Below are 18,983 nucleotides of genomic sequence, written 5' to 3'. Positions count from 1 at the left end.
ATCTCCAGCAACTACTTTCATCTATGATGATTTTCCAGGATCTCGGTAATATCGGAAGGTGATTTCGTTGCACACAATGCAGTGGAAGCTTCTTGCACGTGTTCCTCAGTTACAATCTTTCTATTTTTGTTTAATTTTTTTCAGTATGAAGCAAGAGTGACAATTTATTAAATCCCAAGAAGCCTTAATTTTTCAATTTTCAGTTCTACGGAGGAGAAGCCTCACATGGCGAAGAAGCCAAACATCATTTCATTTCCCTAACTGTCACAGTAAATTTGAAAAAAAAAATCAGTCGATATAGCATAGAAGCTCGCCGAAGAAGGCATAAAAGGAGAGCGAATGGATGGGCTGTGTGGGGAGAAGGGAGGCCCAAACAAAAAAGAAAAAAAAAAGAAAAAAAAAGAGTGGTAGAGCACTGGTGTAATAAACCAGGGGTCGTAAGTTCCATCCTCACAGGAGAAAGATGAAAAAAAAAAAAGTGGTAGAGCACTGGTCTCGTAAACCGGGAGTCGTGAGTTCGAACGTCACAGAAGGCATCCATTTTTTTAACTTTCCTGCAACGTGCGGAGCTACCTCGAGCAATATCTATCACATGGCAGTACACTGAATGAAAGGGATGTTCTACAACCTATGACAAGTATTCTACTGGCCTAGGAGGTTTTCTGAATGCATAGGCAGAACAGTGGTTTGTATGCATTTTGTAGTATAATGTCATTCGTTTATGAGCGTCGCTACAGTGTGCATGCACGTTATCCATGTGAAGAGGCATAAGCAGATGCTACCATTCTGCGTGATTCCTGCAGAATGTGTACGAATTGCGTTGATATAGAGAGCACAAGTGAGCCAAAGTCAACGCCTCCGTGGCGCAATCGGCTAGCGCGTTTCGGCTGTTAACCGAAAGGTTGGTGGTTCGAGCCCACCCGGGGGCGAAATCGTTTTAACCGTCACCGAGGTGAGGACATACATCAACTTTGTTAGAGATACACAGCTAGTGTGGCAATTTGGCTGCGAAGGATTGATGCCACAGATGCTTATACACATTCAGGAAGGTGGCACTCTACGTAAAAACATGGCCCTACACAGACGTTCTACTGTTTTCCTATTTATTCACCATGTGTGACACTGCAGTGGAGCGACGCCCACTACAAAAGACGTTTTATTTACATTCAATTTGAGCGTATACGTCGCGAGTGCCATATGACAGGGCCTGTCTCTCGATGTCGATTTGTATTTTGTGTCTCTTAAGTGTCGGTCTGCAGTAGGCCGCTGTTGGCCGAGCGACGTGCAGTCGCCTTACATGAAGCCCCATGGGCAACGCCAGTGCCACTGTGAACAACAGCAAACTGTAGCCAGAGAGTGGAGCCGAAAGGCGCATTTCGCAGTCGAGCCACGTTATCCCACAAGCTGTGCACTAGGACAAGAAATTGCAGACCGCAAACTTTTGGTGGCCTGACGGTCGTCGCCGATCGTAAGGGCGAAACAGTCGAGAGATTTGGAGAGCGGCAATGTGGACACTCCCAGCAGCAGCAGTGCGCCAAATCAATTATCTGGTCGAGGGCTGCAAGATTCAGTGTGATGAAGTGAGAATTTGGGGATAGCTAGCAAATTCAAAGCTGCCGCCTTCTTAGCTCAGTGGCCGTCAGCCAGCGGCTGCGCTGGAGGTCGGACGTGCCGTGCTGTGTGCTGTGCTGCGTTAGCTCCGCGTGGTAAGTCTCTGCTCTTGCTGCAACGCGTCGCTGTCTATAGTATTTGTGTAGACATGAAAAAGAATTAAGAGATGTCGCAACCGCAACGAAAAGATACTTTGAAATTCACGTTTGATCGCAACTTTGTCCGACCGAGGTCATTTGATGTTGAATAGTGGTTAGAGGATGATGTTAAAATAGGACTTGATGATATTATCGGCATACATTTCTCGATTATGAACAGTGTGGTTTTCGTGAAACTTGCCAGTCCAGAATTGTGTGAAAGGATAGTTCGATCTTGTGGTGGCATTCTGAAATTTAAACATGCTGACGGAAATGTTGGGGAGGTTACCGTTGCCCATGCTGGTCTAGGTATTCGGACCGTGCGAGTCTTTGAACTTCCCTTTGAAATTACAAGTGACCAAATAAATGCTGTTATTGCTCCATACGGGAAAGTTTTGAGTAATATTGCCGAACGGTGGTCTGCTGCACACAAATTCCCTGTTTTGAATGGTGTGCGCCAATTAAAAGTCGAATTGCAGAAGCACATTCCGTCGTTTATAAACGTCTGCGGATATAGAGCTGTTGTGATGTATGATGACCAACCGAAAACGTGTGCTGTCTGCAATTTACCAGGCCACGTTCGTGCAGACTGTGTTCAAAGGCGAGTGGCGCAACTGCCTGCCGGCGATGCCGTCAGGCCCCCTGCTATGTCAACGCTGCCCGTGACATATGTCGCCGTAACGCGCGGTTTTGCAAGTGCCACTGCGCCCCCCGAAGTTACTACGAATACCGACCCACAAGCGACCGACCAACCGACCGACTCAGGTGTAGCATCTGTAGACACTCAACCCTCCTGCGAAGACATATCTGCTCCTGCCCTTGTCGCCGTGGAATCGCCCAATGAGGCAATGGATACGGACGCGACCTCAGTCGCTTCGGGTAGTGCTCCTCTGCATCCTGGAGCTTCTTTAGGAGGTATCAAAAGCGTATCAGGTGCACAGAAAACGGACTCGCAACCAGCCGTTTCTAGTGGTGCTCTTCCGAATCCTGCAGCTACCTTAGGCACTGACCACAGCCCGTCAAGTGCAATGAAATCAGACCTGGCGTCAGTCACTTCGAGTAGTGCTACTTTGCAACCTGAGGCTTCTTCAGGTACCGTCCAAAGTCCACCACGAGACGCATCTACCAAGAAATCTAAAAAACGGAGGATCGCGCGTCAAGGTGCAGAGCAGACTGCACCACAACTGCGTGAACAGGCGAAGCAAATAGGGGGCAAAATACGTCAATCTGCATCTGAGAACTTGCAGTGCAATCAGCAGTCATCTAACGAAGACCCTGTGTCCTTGGATAGTACCTCCGGTTCTGCCAGTTTGCCCTCCGATGACGTAGCAATTACCCGAACCGAAGATAAAAATCACCAGCAAACACCTGAATATAGTGCACCACTTAATGACGAACCGATGACAGGGCTGTCGAATCCGTGGGCAGACGATGTCGACGACACTACAAAGGAGAACGAAATTATGGACACCACAGGAACCGTTACAGTCACCACGATGGCCACACCACGCGATGACGTCGTCTTGAATGTCATCGCCGCGACGGATACTGTCCCAGACACGGAGAAGCCGACTGATCCCTTCCCAAGTCATGAATATTTCTAGTCTGAACGGTTTTACTGACTTGTGTCCACATGTCTCTCGGGTCAGATTTCTTAATGTTTTTTCGAAATGATATGTTGCCAGAGTTTTTCCTAATTACACTCCCGTCTTGGCTAACGTAGTTCCGTTGCAGGCCTATAAGATCGCTACGCTGAACATCAATAAAATTTGTAGCCCATTTAATTTACAAAATTTAAAAGATTTCCTGTATGCAGCTGATGTGGACATTTTGTTTTTACAAGAAGTAACAAACATCGAACTTGACTTCATACAGGGGTATAATGCTATAGTCAATCCTGGAATTGGATGTGATTTGGGTACCGCATTTCTTTTCAAAGAGGGCGTCGTCATTACAGACGTAACAAAACTGCCTAACGGCAGAGGCATTGCCGGCACGCTTTATAACACCAGGATTATTAATGTCTATGCCCCATCTGGTTCTACCAATCGGTGCCAACGAGCACAGTTTTTTAAGGAGGGAATTGTTCCTTTGTTTGGTGTACACTGCACCCATACCACCCTTGGAGGCGACTTTAACAGTGTCATACTTGCCAAAGACCAAACTCCGAACTACAACAAATCGCCGGACCTGGAACGTATCGTCACCGACCTCCGTTTAACTGATTCGTGGGAGCAAAAGCACGGCGCGGCACCCGGCTTTACCCACCTCACTAATCATTCAGCGAGCCGGTTGGATCGAATATATGTCTCGCCCAATCTGAAACACCGCATCCTGCAGTCTGAAGTTCGGCCAACCGTTTTTTCGGACCACGCTGCATATATATGCACATTAAATTTGGAACGACAAGGAACCTGTCGATATAAAGGGCCATGGAAACTTAATGTTTCACACTTAAAAGATCCTGCCTGTCGAGAAGCCTTTCTCACCACTTGGAGAGCCTGCGAGACCAAACTCAGCTCTTACCACTCGACCTTGGATTGGTGGCTCAAATGCGCCAAACCTCAGATCCGGAGATGTTTCATCAATTACTCCCGGGAGAAGAGTTTTTGGCGGAAAAGAACGATAGAATTTTACTTTCATTGTCTCCGAGAACTCTACCTGCAAGGTGCTACAGCTATTGGGAACCATGGGATAATTAAAAAATTCCAGGCAAAAATACTGACATTAAGGCGACAACAGCTTGAAGGATACCAAATAAGGTCAAGAGCAGAGACTGTGGCGCAAAAAGAAGCCACTTCGATATATCATGTGATTCGTGAAACTAAACGAGGATTCCGCAAAATACTGACGGAGCTTAAAACTGATAATGGAACCACCTTGACAATGCACAACGACATAAAAGCAGAAATACTAACCCATTTCGACAACTTGTTTTCACATAAAGAGGTAGACGAAAAAGCACAGGACGATTTACTGACCCACCTGCAAGGACGCGTTGGTAACGCGTACGCGGAAGCTCTAATAGCGGAGGCGACCGAAGACGATGTACACTATGCTGTCTATCAAAGTGCAAAAAATAAATCCCCTGGAGCTGACGGCATACCAGCAGAATTTTATCAAGTCTTCTGGGAACATATAAAACATAGAATTACATGCATCTGTAATGAACTTCTGAACCTCAATAAGGAGATACCGAAAGACTTTCGTGAAGGTATGATAGTGTTAATCGCAAAAAAATCGGCTGGCAAGAAAATTGGAAATTTGAGACCAATCACTCTGCTGAACAGTGACTATAAAATTTTTTCGCGGCTCTTAGCCCACAGACTTAAAAATGTAATGGCCAGCGTCACCGGCCCATATCAGTCTAGCGTGGGCAAAGATAGGAAAATTCAGCAGACGCTGTCCGACTACCGCGACATAATTTCAATAGCAGAAGTATGTCGACTAAAATGTGCCATCGTGTCGTTAGATTTCGATAAAGCCTTCGACAGGATCAGCCACTCATACCTCCTGAAAACGATGGGCGCAATGGGTTTTCCGCCGAGATTCGTCGACCTCATACGACGTTTGGTAACGAATAACTCCTCCAGAATCATCATAAATGGACAGCCTAGCCGGCCAGTCGAGATCGCATGTTCCGTCAGGCAAGGTTGTCCGTTGTCCATGGCACTTTTTGCCATGGCCATCGAACCTTTGCTCGCTACCTTGACTCAGCGGTTACAAGGATTGCAAATACGAGGAAACAGAATAATATGTAAAGCTTATGCGGACGATGTTGGGTTTCTCGTTATGAATGTAGCGGAAGTCGAGACGGCAATGCACATAATAGAAAAATACGAACGAGCGTCAGCCGCGAGGTTAAACAAAACCAAGTCCGGCATATTCAATATCGGATGTGGCATTGGCATGCGCACACACGGTCAGTTACGTGAGCTAACAGCCTTGAAGTGTCTCGGCATTGATTTCCGAAAAAATATACGTCAAACTATTGCGGCCAACTATAGACAAGTACTAACTACCATACGAGCTAGTGTACGGACACATAGTATTCGACAGTTAAATGAAATTCAGAGAGTGTCTTTAGCGAACGTCTCTATTACTTCCAAAGTCAATTATGTCGCCCAGATACTGCCAATACCCGCCGGCATCGCCAAACAAATTATGTCAGCAATAGGCTATTTTGTGAGCCGTGGCCACATATTTAAAATCCAGTATGACACTCTGACGCTCGCCACTAATAATGGCGGCTTAAACTTAACGAATGTTACTAAAAAGTCGCAGGCTCTGTACATCTCCAATACGTTTCAACAATGGAGACAATCCGGCAGCTGTATCGCCGCGCACTTGCTATCTGAAATAGCTCCAGATGACCTCTCTCCACCCATTAATGTGCAGCACATACCGAGCGGACTTTACCATTTACGATGGTTTTTAATAGAATATAGCTACCTACATTCAAGAATTCCGGAAAAAGACATGACAAACGTAAAAGAAATATATGGCAAATTGATGGGAGAAAAGAACAACAACAAAATAGAACAAAACTATCCATGTTCTAACTGGAAAGTGATATGGGCAAATATTCATAACCGTAACTTAGCTACTCATCTGAAAGCAACATGGTACTTTGTTGTAAATAGGAAAGTTGCAACAAACTCGAAACTTCATTCGATCCACTTAGCGGATTCGCCTTTGTGTGCAACGTGTAGTTTAATTGATAACGAAGAACATCGTTTCGTGTGCGACAAGGTTAAAGATATCTGGCTGAATGTCCGACGAAAGCTGGCACTCATCCTTCGAACGTCACCTAACGCTATAACGCCTGCGGACTTTTTGACACCGATGATGTACCCTTTCCTAACACGAAACGCAACGCAGTCAATTGGCTGAAAGCGGCAACGGTCCATTACCTCTTCACGAAGGAAGAGAAAAGCCAAGAGGATTTTTGGATCTCTCTGCTAACTGAGCATCACATGTTACTGAAGACTAGTAAATATAAAGAAACATACGCAAATTTTTTAATCAAGACCTTGATGTAAAAGAATTAACAAGAAATATCTGCGGACACAGAAGACAAACGTAAGAGAGTGTTCACCACTACTAACTTACTTAACAATCGTGAAAAAAAAAATTATTTTAGTTTTTACGGGAATTGCCGTTCTTTGAGTTCAACGTTTATTAATTTATTTTTCAAGAAGCCATTATAAATAGTTGCTTCTCACCGAATATGGTTTGTTTTTTAAGCATTTTCAGAGAGAAGAGGCAGTTTCGAAATGCCCTCTGACGTTTCTTTGTCAAGGAAGACTATTTGCTTTAAGTGTGACAACAAAAAACAGCGATGAAGAAGGAAACAAACTGAACATAACTTCTGTTTCTACCTACTGAAGACTTCATTCTTTTTTCACATTATCAATAAGCCCAAAGAAGGGGTACATTAGTTTCTCCACAATAAAGGGATTAACTTCGTCTCATCAGTTTATGGTAATGTACATGGCGTGAGAAGCCGACGCCGATGAAGGCGAATTATGGAGAGCGCAAAGATGGGCTAAAAGGGGTGATGGGAGGCCCAAAAAAAAAAAAAAAAAAAAAAAAAAAAAAAAAAAAAAAAAAAAAAAAGTGGTAGAGCACTGGTGTCGTAAACCAGGAGTCGTGAGTTCGAACCTCACAGAAGGCATCCATTTTTTTAACTTTCCTGCAACGTGCGGAGCTACCTCGAGCAATATCTATCACATGGCAGTACACTGAATTAAAGGGATGTTCTACAACCTATGACAAGTATTCTACTGGCCTAGGAGGTTTTCTGAATGCATAGGCAGAACAGTGGTTTGTATGCATTTTGTATTCGTTTATGAGCGTCGCTACAGTGTGCATGCACGTTATCCATGTGAAGAGGCATAAGCAGATGCTACCATTCTGCGTGATTCCTGCAGAATGTGTACGAATTGCGTTGATATAGAGAGCACAAGTGAGCCAAAGTCAACGCCTCCGTGGCGCAATCGGCTAGCGCGTTTCGGCTGTTAACCGAAAGGTTGGTGGTTCGAGCCCACCCGGGGGCCAAATCGTTTTAACCGTCACCGAGGTGAGGACATACATCAACTTTGTTAGAGATACACAGCTGGTGTGGCAATTTGGCTGCGAAGGATTGATGCCACAGATGCTTATACACATTCAGGAAGGTGGCACTCTACGTAAAAACATGGCCCTACACAGACGTTCTACTGTTTTCCTATTTATTCACCATGTGTGACACTGCAGTGGAGCGACGCCCACTACAAAAGACGTTTTATTTACATTCAATTTGAGCGTATACGTCGCGAGTGCCATATGACAGGGCCTGTCTCTCGATGTCGATTTGTATTTTGTGTCTCTTAAGTGTCGGTCTGCAGTAGGCCGCTGTTGGCCGAGCGACGTGCAGTCGCCTTACATGAAGCCCCATGGGCAACGCCAGTGCCACTGTGAACAACAGCAAACTGTAGCCAGAGAGTGGAGCCGAAAGGCTCATTTCGCAGTCGAGCCACGTTATCCCACAAGCTGTGCACTAGGACAAGAAATTGCAGACCGCAAACTTTTGGTGGCCTGACGGTCGTCGCCGATCGTAAGGGCGAAACAGTCGAGAGATTTGGAGAACGGCAATGTGGACACTCCCAGCAGCAGCAGTGCGCCAATTCAATTATCTGGTCGAGGGCTGCAAGATTCAGTGTGATGAAGTGAGAATTCGGGGATAGCTCGCAAATGCAAAGCTGCCGCCTTCGTAGCTCAGTGGTAGAGCACTGGTCTCGTAAACCAGGAGTCGTGAGTTCGAACCTCACAGAAGGCATCCATTTTTTTAACTTTCCTGCAACGTGCGGAGCTACCTCGAGCAATATCTATCACATGGCAGTACACTGAATGAAAGGGATGTTCTACAACCTATGACAAGTATACTACTGGCCTAGGAGGTTTTCTGAATGCATAGGCAGAACAGTGGTTTGTATGCATTTTGTAGTATAATGTCATTCGTTTATGAGCGTCGCTACAGTGTGCATGCACGTTATCCATGTGAAGAGGCATAAGCAGATGCTACCATTCTGCGTGATTCCTGCAGAATGTGTACGAATTGCGTTGATATAGAGAGCACAAGTGAGCCAAAGTCAACGCCTCCGTGGCGCAATCGGCTAGCGCGTTTCGGCTGTTAACCGAAAGGTTGGTGGTTCGAGCCCACCCGGGGGCGAAATCGTTTTAACCGTCACCGAGGTGAGGACATACATCAACTTTGTTAGAGATACACAGCTGGTGTGGCAATTTGGCTGCGAAGGAGTGATGCCACAGATGCTTATACACATTCAGGAAGGTGGCACTCTACGTAAAAACATGGCCCTACACAGACGTTCTACTGTTTTCCTATTTATTCACCATGTGTGACACTGCAGTGGAGCGACGCCCACTACAAAAGACGTTTTATTTACATTCAATTTGAGCGTATACGTCGCGAGTGCCATATGACAGGGCCTGTCTCTCGATGTCGATTTGTATTTTGTGTCTCTTAAGTGTCGGTCTGCAGTAGGCCGCTGTTGGCCGAGCGACGTGCAGTCGCCTTACATGAAGCCCCATGGGCAACGCCAGTGCCACTGTGAACAACAGCAAACTGTAGCCAGAGAGTGGAGCCGAAAGGCGCATTTCGCAGTCGAGCCACGTTATCCCACAAGCTGTGCACTAGGACAAGAAATTGCAGACCGCAAACTTTTGGTGGCCTGACGGTCGTCGCCGATCGTAAGGGCGAAACAGTCAAGAGATTTGGAGAACGGCAATGTGGACACTCCCAGCAGCAGCAGTGCGCCAAATCAATTATCTGGTCGAGGGCTCCAAGATTCAGTGTGATGAAGTGAGAATTTGGGGATAGCTCGCAAATTCAAAGCTGCCGCCTTCTTAGCTCAGTGGTAGAGCTTTGGTGTCGTAAACCAGGAGTCGTGAGTTCGAACCTCACAGAAGGCATCCATTTTTTTAACTTTCCTGCAACGTGCGGAGCTACCTCGAGCAATATCTATCACATGGCAGTACACTGAATGAAAGGGATGTTCTACAACCTATGACAAGTATTCTACTGGCCTAGGAGGTTTTCTGAATGCATAGGCAGAACAGTGGTTTGTATGCATTTTGTAGTATAATGTCATTCGTTTATGAGCGTCGCTACAGTGTGCATGCACGTTATCCATGTGAAGAGGCATAAGCAGATGCTACCATTCTGCGTGATTCCTGCAGAATGTGTACGAATTGCGTTGATATAGAGAGCACAAGTGAGCCAAAGTCAACGCCTCCGTGGCGCAATCGGCTAGCGCGTTTCGGCTGTCAACCGAAAGGTTGGTGGTTCGAGCCCACCCGGGGGCGAAATCGTTTTAACCGTCACCGAGGTGAGGACATACATCAACTTTGTTAGAGATACACAGCTAGTGTGGCAATTTGGCTGCGAAGGATTGATGCCACAGATGCTTATACACATTCAGGAAGGTTGCACTCTACGTAAAAACATGGCCCTACACAGACGTTCTACTGTTTTCCTATTTATTCACTATGTGTGACACTGCAGTGGAGCGACGCCCACTACAAAAGACGTTTTATTTACATTCAATTTCAGCGTATACGTCGCGAGTGCCATATGACAGGGCCTGTCTCTCGATGTCGATTTGTATTTTGTGTCTCTTAAGTGTCGGTCTGCAGTAGGCCGCTGTTGGCCGAGCGACGTGCAGTCGCCTTACATGAAGCCCCATGGGCAACGCCAGTGCCACTGTGAACAACAGCAAACTGTAGCCAGAGAGTGGAGCCGAAAGGCTCATTTCGCAGTCGAGCCACGTTATCCCACAAGCTGTGCACTAGGACAAGAAATTGCAGACCGCAAACTTTTGGTGGCCTGAAGGTCGTCGCCGATCGTAAGGGCGAAACAGTCGAGAGATTTGGAGAACGGCAATGTGGACACTCCCAGCAGCAGCAGTGCGCCAAATCAATTATCTGGTCGAGGGCTGCAAGATTCAGTGTGATGAAGTGAGAATTCGGGGATAGCTCGCAAATTCAAAGCTGCCGCCTTCTTAGCTCAGTGGTAGAGCACTGGTCTCGTAAACCGGGAGTCGTGAGTTCGAACCTCACAGAAGGCATCCATTTTTTTAACTTTCCTGCAACGTGCGGAGCTACCTCGAGCAATATCTATCACATGGCAGTACACTGAATGAAAGAGATGTTCTACAACCTATGACAAGTATTCTACTGGCCTAGGAGGTTTTCTGAATGCATAGGCAGAACAGTGGTTTGTATGCATTTTGTAGTATAATGTCATTCGTTTTTGAGCGTCGCTACAGTGTGCATGCACGTTATCCATGTGAAGAGGCATAAGCAGATGCTACCATTCTGCGTGATTCCTGCAGAATGTGTACGAATTGCGTTGATATATAGAGCACAAGGGAGCCAAAGTCAACACCTCCGTGGCGCAATCGGCTAGCGCGTTCGGCTGTCAACCGAAAGGTTGGTGGTTCGAGCCCACCCGGGGGCGAAAACGTTTTAACAGTCACCGAGGTGAGGACATACATCAACGTTGTTAGAGATACACAGCTAGTGTGGCAATTTGGCTGCGAAGGAGTGATGCCACAGATGCTTATACACATTCAGGAAGGTGGCACTCTACGTAAAAACATGGCCCTACACAGACGTTCTACTGTTTTCCTATTTATTCACCATGTGTGACACTGCAGTGGAGCGACGCCCACTACAAAAGACGTTTTATTTACATTCAATTTGAGCGTATACGTCGCGAGTGCCATATGACAGGGCCTGTCTCTCGATGTCGATTTGTATTTTGTGTCTCTTAAGTGTCGGTCTGCAGTAGGCCGCTGTTGGCCGAGCGACGTGCAGTCGCCTTACATGAAGCCGCATGGGCAACGCCAGTGCCACTGTGAACAACAGCAAACTGTAGCCAGAGAGTGGAGCCGAAAGGCGCATTTCGCAGTCGAGCCACGTTATCCCACAAGCTGTGCACTAGGACAAGAAATTGCAGACCGCAAACTTTTGGTGGCCTGACGGTCGTCGCCGATCGTAAGGGCGAAACAGTCAAGAGATTTGGAGAACGGCAATGTGGACACTCCCAGCAGCAGCAGTGCGCCAAATCAATTATCTGGTCGAAGGCTGCAAGATTCAGTGTGATGAAGTGAGAATTCGGGGATAGCTCGCAAATTCAAAGCTGCCGCCTTCTTAGCTCAGTGGTAGAGCTTTGGTGTCGTAAACCAGGAGTCGTGAGTTCGAACCTCACAGAAGGCATCCATTTTTTTAACTTTCCTGCAACGTGCGGAGCTACCTCGAGCAATATCTATCACATGGCAGTACACTGAATGAAAGGGATGTTCTACAACCTATGACAAGTATTCTACTGGCCTAGGAGGTTTTCTGAATGCATAGGCAGAACAGTGGTTTGTATGCATTTTGTAGTATAATGTCATTCGTTTATGAGCGTCGCTACAGTGTGCATGCACGTTATCCATGTGAAGAGGCATAAGCAGATGCTACCATTCTGCGAGATTCCTGCAGAATGTGTACGAATTGCGTTGATATAGAGAGCACAAGTAAGCCAAAGTCAACGCCTCCGTGGCGCAATCGGCTAGCGCGTTCGGCTGTTAACCGAATGGTTGGTGGTTCGAGCCCACCCGGGGGCGAAATCGTTTTAACCGTCACCGAGGTGAGGACATACATTAACTTTGTTAGAGATACACAGCTAGTGTGGCATTTTGGCTGCGAAGGAGTGATGCCACAGATGCTTATACACATTCAGGAAGGTGGCACTGTAGGTAAAAACATGGCCCTACACAGACGTTCTACTGTTTTCCTATTTATTCACCATGTGTGACACTGCAGTGGAGCGACGCCCACTACAAAAGACGTTTTATTTACATTCAATTTGAGCGTATACGTCGCGAGTGCCATATGACAGGGCCTGTCTCTCGATGTCGATTTGTATTTTGTGTCTCTTAAGTGTCGGTCTGCAGTAGGCCGCTGTTGGCCGAGCGACGTGCAGTCGCCTTACATGAAGCCGCATGGGCAACGCCAGTGCCACTGTGAACAACAGCAAACTGTAGCCAGAGAGTGGAGCCGAAAGGCGCATTTCGCAGTCGAGCCACGTTATCCCACAAGCTGTGCACTAGGACAAGAAATTGCAGACCGCAAACTTTTGGTGGCCTGACGGTCGTCGCCGATCGTAAGGGCGAAACAGTCAAGAGATTTGGAGAACGGCAATGTGGACACTCCCAGCAGCAGCAGTGCGCCAAATCAATTATCTGGTCGAAGGCTGCAAGATTTAGTGTGATGAAGTGAGAATTCGGGGATAGCTCGCAAATTCAAAGCTGCCGCCTTCTTAGCTCAGTGGTAGAGCACTGGTCTCGTAAACCGGGAGTCGTGAGTTCGAACCTCACAGAAGGCATCCATTTTTTTAACTTTCCTGCAACGTGAGGAGCTACCTCGAGCAATATCTATCACATGGCAGTACACTGAATGAAAGGGATGTTCTACAACCTATGACAAGTATTCTACTGGCCTAGGAGGTTTTCTGAATGCATAGGCAGAACAGTGGTTTGTATGCATTTTGTAGTATAATGTCATTCGTTTATGAGCGTCGCTACAGTGTGCATGCACGTTATCCATGTGAAGAGGCATAAGCAGATGCTACCATTCTGCGTGATTCCTGCAGAATGTGTACGATTTGCGTTGATATATAGTGCATAAGTAAGCCAAAGTCCACACCTCCGTGGCGCAATCGGCTAGCGCGTTCGGCTGTTAACTGAAAGGTTGGTGGTTCGAGCCCACCCGGGGGCGCAATCGTTTTAACCGTCACCGAGGTGAGGACATACATCAACTTTGTTAGAGATACACAACTAGTGTGGCAATTTGGCTGCGAAGGAGTGATGCCACAGATGCTTATACACATTCAGGAAGGTGGCACTGTAGGTAAAAACATGGCCCTACACAGACGTTCTACTGTTTTCCTATTTATTCACCATGTGTGACACTGCAGTGGAGCGACGCCCACTACAGAAGACGTTTTATTTACATTCAATTTCAGCGTATACGTCGCGAGTGCCATATGACAGGGCCTGTCTCTCGATGTCGATTTGTATTTTGTGTCTCTTAAGTGTCGGTCTGCAGTAGGCCGCTGTTGGCCGAGCGACGTGCAGTCGCCTTACATGAAGCCCCATGGGCAACGCCAGTGCCACTGTGAACAACAGCAAACTGTAGCCAGAGAGTGGAGCCGAAAGGCGCATTTCGCAGTCGAGCCACGTTATCCCACAAGCTGTGCACTAGGACAAGAAATTGCAGACCGCAAACGTTTGGTGGCCTGACGGTCGTCGCCGATCGTAAGGGCGAAACAGTCGAGAGATTTGGAGAACGGCAATGTGGACACTCCCAGCAGCAGCAGTGCGCCAAATCAATTATCTGGTCGAGGGCTGCAAGATTCAGTGTGATGAAGTGAGAATTCGGGGATAGCTCGCAAATTCAAAGCTGCCGCCTTCTTAGCTCAGTGGTAGAGCTTTGGTGTCGTAAACCAGGAGTCGTGAGTTCGAACCTCACAGAAGGCATCCATTTTTTTAACTTTCCTGCAACGTGCGGAGCTACCTCGAGCAATATCTATCACATGGCAGTACACTGAATGAAAGGGATGTTCTACAACCTATGACAAGTATTCTACTGGCCTAGGAGGTTTTCTGAATGCATAGGCAGAACAGTGGTTTGTATGCATTTTGTAGTATAATGTCATTCGTTTATGAGCGTCGCTACAGTGTGCATGCACGTTATCCATGTGAAGAGGCATAAGCAGATGCTACCATTCTGCGAGATTCCTGCAGAATGTGTACGAATTGCGTTGATATAGAGAGCACAAGTAAGCCAAAGTCAACGCCTCCGTGGCGCAATCGGCTAGCGCGTTCGGCTGTTAACCGAATGGTTGGTGGTTCGAGCCCACCCGGGGGCGAAATCGTTTTAACCGTCACCGAGGTGAGGACATACATTAACTTTGTTAGAGATACACAGCTAGTGTGGCATTTTGGCTGCGAAGGAGTGATGCCACAGATGCTTATACACATTCAGGAAGGTGGCACTGTAGGTAAAAACATGGCCCTACACAGACGTTCTACTGTTTTCCTATTTATTCACCATGTGTGACACTGCAGTGGAGCGACGCCCACTACAAAAGACGTTTTATTTACATTCAATTTGAGCGTATACGTCGCGAGTGCCATATGACAGGGCCTGTCTCTCGATGTCGATTTGTATTTTGTGTCTCTTAAGTGTCGGTCTGCAGTAGGCCGCTGTTGGCCGAGCGACGTGCAGTCGCCTTACATGAAGCCGCATGGGCAACGCCAGTGCCACTGTGAACAACAGCAAACTGTAGCCAGAGAGTGGAGCCGAAAGGCGCATTTCGCAGTCGAGCCACGTTATCCCACAAGCTGTGCACTAGGACAAGAAATTGCAGACCGCAAACTTTTGGTGGCCTGACGGTCGTCGCCGATCGTAAGGGCGAAACAGTCGAGAGATTTGGAGAACGGCAATGTGGACACTCCCAGCAGCAGCAGTGCGCCAAATGAATTATCTGGTCGAGGGCTGCAAGATTCAGTGTGATGAAGTGAGAATTCGGGGATAGCTCGCAAATTCAAAGCTGCCGCCTTCTTAGCTCAGTGGCAGCTCAGTGGTTAGTTGCGAGTCAGCCGCCGAGCGGGACGGACGTGTGGCGGAGCTGGACGTCTGGCTGTAGTAAACACAGGCTGAGTCGCTGCGTTTGAGGTTAGTGGTGCTGATAAGCCGCTATTCGTGTTGCACTTGTATTCATGAAGTTCTAGAATGAATAGGTCGAATTATTTGAAAAATACACAATCAAGTTTACTTTCGATTGAAATTTCGTTCGACCTAAAGCATTTGAAATTAAAGCATGGTTTATCGAAAAAGTATTGATTAACGGTGATGATGTTGTCGGAGTTTATCTCTCGTTTGTGACAAATGCTGTGTATCTGAAGATGAAAAGTCCAGAATTATGTAGTTCCATTGTGGATCGTTGCGGAGGTAGCGTGAAGTTTAATCATTCTGATGGGAATGTGAGTGACGTTGCTGTTAGTCATGCTGGGTACGGGATTCGTACGATCAGAGTGTTTGAGCTCCCTTTTGAAATTCCGCCCGAAGAACTTAATGTTGCCCTTCGGCCTTATGGCAGAATTATTTCCAATGTGGCAGAAAGGTGGTCTGAAGCTCATATGTTTCCTGTCTTGAACGGCGTAAGGCAAATTAAGATTGAATTACAGAAGCATGTCCCCTCTTATCTTAATATTTGTGGGTATCGTGCTTTGATTATCTATGATGGGCAACCGCGGACTTACGCTTTATGCAATTCCACGGAACACATTCGTGCAGAATGTTCACGGAGGCGTGTCCCGCAGTTACCGCGTGACGAGATGCCGAGTTCCGGCCCTGTTGTTGGTATGAAGTTGTCATACGCTGCCGCTGCTGACTTCCGCAGCCGAGGCGAGTCGGTGCCGCCTGTGCGCGGGGAGCCTGCTGCCTCGCGGGCGGTTGTCGATGATACTCCGGCTTCAAGCTCTAGATTTGCGGATGGTCTGCCGATCAGCTCCGCGCCCCTCGAATCTATGCCGACGCCAACTTTTTCCAACTCTCCCACTGTGGTTGCTCGTTCTTCCGCGGACTCGGCCGAAGATCCCCAAATACCCGCAACGGAGGTTTCCTTGCGTCGTCAGGATTCCCACCAACGTGAGGATATTGCCACTAGCTTCCGAGGAGTGGACGCTCCAGGCATCCACTCTGCGGGAACTATGAACGAAGATAGCAATCTGGACATTGGTTTCACGTTGGCGCCCACAGAAGACACTTGCGTCAAGGAAACCACAACGAGCGATAGTGTAGAATTGGAGACTGGGTTGCTACCAGTGGGAGCCATGGAAAAAGATGCGCCTCCTTCTGCCGTTGTGGAATGCGATACGCGGACTTTTGTCCGAAAAAAGGAACAGGCGACGTCAGACGTATCATCCGGTACTTCTCCTGACAGGTCGCAAACTTCATCTCCTGCTAGATCGCCGAAGAGATCTTCGAAGAAAGGCAAGAAGAGGAGATTGGCACACAAAGCAGCAGAGAGTTTAGCTCCTGCATTGCGGGAAAAGTTAAAACATTTAAGGGATAATGAACGACTACGAGAACAATGCCCAGTAGCACGAGTTAACGAGTGTACTGAAGCGGAGATGAGTCGTGCCGATGCAGATGATCTTCAACAACAACCTCGCGCACCGCTTGGCGTCGCAGGTTTGCAGACCGGCACTACTATGGATTTAGACCGAACTGTCTCAGGAAAAGGACTTGATTGGGCCGATGCCCAAGAAGATCGCACCGACCACGGAATGGAGATGGACCTGACACATGCTAGTGGCATTTAAATTTTTTTTTTAATGTCTATTTTTCTTTCTGACAGACAGAATGGAATGGTACAGACGTGACTCTGCATGGGGCATACTTCATTAGCCAATTTCTTTTACCTGCACCTATGCCAACGGAACTGACATATAATGTGACCACGATCAATATAAATCGGATTCGCAGTGAAACGAAAGTCGCTTCTTTAAAAGATTTCCTTTACCAGTCGGATACTGATATAGCCCTCCTACAGGAATTTAATGTCCACAACTTTTATGTCCCAGGTTTTCAAGAGATTTTAAATATTGCACCGGAAGCCACATGTGGGACTGCGATCCTTGTCAAAGATGGTATTGATGTGAAGGATATCTGTCTGTTAGAAAATGGGAGGGGCATCAGTTGTAAAATTTTTACTACTACTGTTTTAAATGTATATGTCCCCTCTGGTAACAACGCTAGAGATGATAGGGCTAATTTTTTTAAGAACGATATGGTCTATTTACTTAAGGGGAATCCGGCGGAAGCTTTAATCGGTGGTGACTTTAATTGTGTACTTCACAAAAAGGATCAGCGACCAAATTTTAACTTCTCCAGGGAACTGGCGGCTTTGGTGACAAACATGAAGTGGACAGACGTGTGGGAAAGCAAATACCCCACGTTAGTCAAATTTACGTACATCAGTAGTCGCTCGCAAAGCAGAATAGACAGAATATACGTCACAGCAAACCTGGAAAATAAAATCAGTAGTATCGAAGTAATTCCCACTACCTTTTCGGACCATCTCGCAGTGAAATGCAGCATTCGGTTTCAGAAGCAAGGAACGTATTGGGGTCGCCCCTTATGGAAGCTGAATACCCATATGTTGTTCGAGGGTGCCCTATCAAGAACAGTAGCGGAGGTATGGCAGGCTGCTCTACGTATGCGCCATAAATACAGCTCTCGCCTTGCGTGGTGGACCTCATGTGCTAAAAAGAAATTGAGATCATCCCTAATAGCTTACGGGAGGGAGCGAGCGGTGTGGTCTCGCAATACCGTTGAATTTTACTATACATGCTTAAGGGAACTATCAGCTCTGCAGATGACTGATGAGGTTTTCATTGAAATAAAGAAGATCAAGGCTCACCTCATAAGTTTCAAGCGACAACAGCTGGAGGGTTTAAAAATTAAATCTCGTGTCCCGACAACGGTGGAGGACGAAAACGCATCGCTGTACCACTTACTCGAACATGAAAGAAATAGAAGACGAGCGTTTATTGCTTGTCTTAGAGTGGGCGATAACCGGGTGCTGACGGAACACTCTGACATTTTAAATGCAGTTTATGGATTTTATCGTACGTTATATACTGATACCCGGTATAATCTAGACTGTGCGAACGATTTGCTACGAACTACAGGTATCGACAACGTTATCAATGACGAGGACAATGTGTCCCTTACCACTGCGATCACATGTGAGGAGGTGTTTGATATACTTAAATATTCGCCTACCCGTAAGTCCCCAGGGCCTGATGGCTTGCCTGTAGAGTTTTATTGTAAATTTTGGCCTCTCATCGGTAATCAATTCACAGAAGTGATAAATGAAGTGTTGCAAGGTGTTACTGTTCCACGCGAGTTCAAAGAAAGCGTAACTGTGCTAATACCAAAGGGAAGGAACGCGACAGTTAAAGATCTCAATCAATTGAGACCAATATGTTTGATGAACTCGGATTATAAAATAATTGCACGTGTACTGAAGGAAAGACTGAGACCTCTAATGGAGAAGATCATAGGTGACCACCAAACCTGTCTCTCGGGGCGGAATATTTTTTAAAACTGTTT

General features: G+C 46.8%; 14 non-coding genes across 14 annotated transcripts; all 14 read left to right on the top strand.

Moving 5' to 3' along the window:
• Positions 1 to 854: 854 nt before the first annotated feature.
• Positions 855 to 929, top strand: Trnan-guu (transfer RNA asparagine (anticodon GUU)). Its single transcript has one exon. It is a non-coding gene; the product is annotated as a tRNA-Asn (tRNA).
• Positions 930 to 7,732: 6,803 nt separating this feature from the next.
• Trnan-guu (transfer RNA asparagine (anticodon GUU)) lies at positions 7,733 to 7,807 on the top strand. Its single transcript has one exon. It is a non-coding gene; the product is annotated as a tRNA-Asn (tRNA).
• Positions 7,808 to 8,496: 689 nt separating this feature from the next.
• Positions 8,497 to 8,568, top strand: Trnat-cgu (transfer RNA threonine (anticodon CGU)). Its single transcript has one exon. It is a non-coding gene; the product is annotated as a tRNA-Thr (tRNA).
• Positions 8,569 to 8,886: 318 nt separating this feature from the next.
• On the top strand, positions 8,887 to 8,961 carry Trnan-guu (transfer RNA asparagine (anticodon GUU)). Its single transcript has one exon. It is a non-coding gene; the product is annotated as a tRNA-Asn (tRNA).
• A 689-nt stretch (positions 8,962 to 9,650) lies between these two features.
• Positions 9,651 to 9,722, top strand: Trnat-cgu (transfer RNA threonine (anticodon CGU)). The gene has a single exon. It is a non-coding gene; the product is annotated as a tRNA-Thr (tRNA).
• Positions 9,723 to 10,040: 318 nt separating this feature from the next.
• Positions 10,041 to 10,115, top strand: Trnad-guc (transfer RNA aspartic acid (anticodon GUC)). The gene has a single exon. It is a non-coding gene; the product is annotated as a tRNA-Asp (tRNA).
• A 689-nt stretch (positions 10,116 to 10,804) lies between these two features.
• Positions 10,805 to 10,876, top strand: Trnat-cgu (transfer RNA threonine (anticodon CGU)). The gene has a single exon. It is a non-coding gene; the product is annotated as a tRNA-Thr (tRNA).
• A 318-nt stretch (positions 10,877 to 11,194) lies between these two features.
• On the top strand, positions 11,195 to 11,268 carry Trnad-guc (transfer RNA aspartic acid (anticodon GUC)). The gene has a single exon. It is a non-coding gene; the product is annotated as a tRNA-Asp (tRNA).
• A 689-nt stretch (positions 11,269 to 11,957) lies between these two features.
• Trnat-cgu (transfer RNA threonine (anticodon CGU)) lies at positions 11,958 to 12,029 on the top strand. Its single transcript has one exon. It is a non-coding gene; the product is annotated as a tRNA-Thr (tRNA).
• Positions 12,030 to 12,347: 318 nt separating this feature from the next.
• Positions 12,348 to 12,421, top strand: Trnan-guu (transfer RNA asparagine (anticodon GUU)). The gene has a single exon. It is a non-coding gene; the product is annotated as a tRNA-Asn (tRNA).
• Positions 12,422 to 13,110: 689 nt separating this feature from the next.
• On the top strand, positions 13,111 to 13,182 carry Trnat-cgu (transfer RNA threonine (anticodon CGU)). Its single transcript has one exon. It is a non-coding gene; the product is annotated as a tRNA-Thr (tRNA).
• A 318-nt stretch (positions 13,183 to 13,500) lies between these two features.
• Trnan-guu (transfer RNA asparagine (anticodon GUU)) lies at positions 13,501 to 13,574 on the top strand. The gene has a single exon. It is a non-coding gene; the product is annotated as a tRNA-Asn (tRNA).
• A 689-nt stretch (positions 13,575 to 14,263) lies between these two features.
• Trnat-cgu (transfer RNA threonine (anticodon CGU)) lies at positions 14,264 to 14,335 on the top strand. Its single transcript has one exon. It is a non-coding gene; the product is annotated as a tRNA-Thr (tRNA).
• Positions 14,336 to 14,653: 318 nt separating this feature from the next.
• Positions 14,654 to 14,727, top strand: Trnan-guu (transfer RNA asparagine (anticodon GUU)). Its single transcript has one exon. It is a non-coding gene; the product is annotated as a tRNA-Asn (tRNA).
• Positions 14,728 to 18,983: the final 4,256 nt, after the last annotated feature.

This window comes from Schistocerca gregaria, chromosome 5 (genome assembly GCF_023897955.1).
Source record: "Schistocerca gregaria isolate iqSchGreg1 chromosome 5, iqSchGreg1.2, whole genome shotgun sequence".
NCBI lineage: Eukaryota > Metazoa > Arthropoda > Insecta > Orthoptera > Acrididae > Schistocerca > Schistocerca gregaria.
Note: the sequence above shows the minus strand (reverse complement) of the source record. Positions and strands in the feature narration are given on the sequence as shown.